Raw genomic sequence first — 2077 nt, 5'->3', positions numbered from 1 at the left:
CTGTGCCCTGTCCCCAGAGGTGGAGTCTACAGAGACAGGCAGGTTTCCTTGAGCTGCTGTGAGCTCCACCCAGTTCGAGCTTCCCAGCGGCTTTGTTTACCTACTTAAGCCTCAGCAATGGTGGGCGCCCCTCCCCCAGCCTCCCTGCTGCTGTTTCAGTTAGATCGCAGACTGTTGTGCTAGCAATGAGGGAGGCTCCGTGGCCGTGGGACCCTCCTGGCCAGGTGTGGATATAATCACCTGGTGTGCCCGTTTGCTTAAAGCGCAGTATTGGGGTGGGAATTACCCGATTTTCCAGGTGTTGTGTGTCTCAGTTCCCCTGGCTAGGAAAAGGGATTCCCTTCCCCTTGCGCTTCCCAGGTGAGGCAATGCCTCGCCCTGCTTCAGCTCTCACTGGTCGGGCTGCAGCAGCTGACCAGCACCAATTGTCCGGCACTCCCCAGTGAGATGACCCCAGTACCTCAGTTGAAAATGCAGAAATCACCGGTCTTCTGTGTCGCTCGCACTGGGAGTTGGAGACTGGAGCTGTTCCTATTCGGCCATCTTCATTGTAATTTTTAAATTTATCCCAATTCTTCTCATAACAGTTATTGTCTATGAGGTGTCATTATTTTATCCCCCAAGATACATATTTTAAAATTTTACTTTTATTTTAGATATAGGAGATACACGTGAAGGTTTGTTACATGGGAATTTTGTGTGTTGCTGAGTACCCAACTGGTAGTTTTTCACCCTTTTTTCCTTTTTTCCTCCCCCCTCAGAAGTCCACAATGTCTATTCTCACATTTGTGTTCATGTGTACTCATTGTTTGGCTCTCACTTATAAGTGAGAATATGCAATATTAGGCTTTCTGTTTCTTCATTAATTTGCTTAGGATTATGGATTCCAATTGCACCCATGTTGCAGCAAAGGATGTAAGTTCCTTTTTTATGGCTGCACAGTATTCCTTGGTGTATATGTACCACCTTTTGTTTACTCAGTCTACCATTGATGGGAACCTGGGTTGACCCCATGCTTTTGCTATTGTGACTAGCACAGCAGTGAACATACAGTAATCAAACCAGCATGGTACTGGTACAAAAACAGACATACAGACCAATAGAACAGAATAGAAAACTCAGAAATAAAGGCACACACCTATAACAATTTGTCTTTGACAAGACCAACAAAAATAATGGGGAAAGGACTCACTATTCAATATATGGTTCTGGGATATTGGCTAGCCCTGTGCAGAAGATTGAAGCTGAACTCCTACCTTTTATAATATACAAAAATTAGCTCAAAATAGGTCAAAGATTTAAATGTAAGATCTCAAAATATAAAAATCCTAGAAGACAACTTAGGAGATACTCTTCTTGATATTGGTCTTGGTAAATAATTTTTGGCTAAGTCCCCAAAAGCAATTGCAACAAAAACAAAAATTGACGAGTGGGACTTAATTAAACTAAAGAGCTTCTGCACAGCAAAATAAACTATCAGCAGAGTAAACAGACAACCTATAGAGTAGGAGAACATATTCGCAAACTATGCATCTGACATAGAATCTATAGGGAACTCGAACGAATCAACAAGCAAAAAGCAAATTAACCCCATTAAACAATGGGCAAATGATACGAACAGACATTCTCAAAAGAAGACATATAAGCAGTCCATGAATATATGAAAATAAGCTAATCATTACTAATCATCAGAGAAATGCAAATCAAACCACAATGAGGTACCATCTCACACCAGTCAGAATGCTATTATTAAAAAGTCAAAAAACAACAGATGCTGGTGAGGCTGCAGAGAAAAGGGGAGATTCATACATGTTGGTGGGAATGTAAGTTAGTTCAGCCTTTATGGAAACCAGTTTGGAGTCTTCTCAAAGTATTTAAAGCTGAGCTACCATTTGACTCAGCAATCCCATTACTGGGTATATAGCCAAAGAAAATAAATAATTCTATCAAAACATTTTTAAAATGAGAAAAGATAATGGTTACTCTGAAATTGCATGTTGGCTTGGTATTTATATTCTTTTTTGTTTGTTTGTTTTGTTTTATTTCCAGAGAGCCAGCTTTTCATATAATTTATATT

The sequence above is a fragment of the Rhinopithecus bieti genome, unplaced genomic scaffold, assembly GCF_001698545.2.
Source record: "Rhinopithecus bieti isolate Rb0 unplaced genomic scaffold, ASM169854v2 scaffold_2453, whole genome shotgun sequence".
Taxonomy (NCBI): domain Eukaryota; kingdom Metazoa; phylum Chordata; class Mammalia; order Primates; family Cercopithecidae; genus Rhinopithecus; species Rhinopithecus bieti.
Note: the sequence above shows the minus strand (reverse complement) of the source record.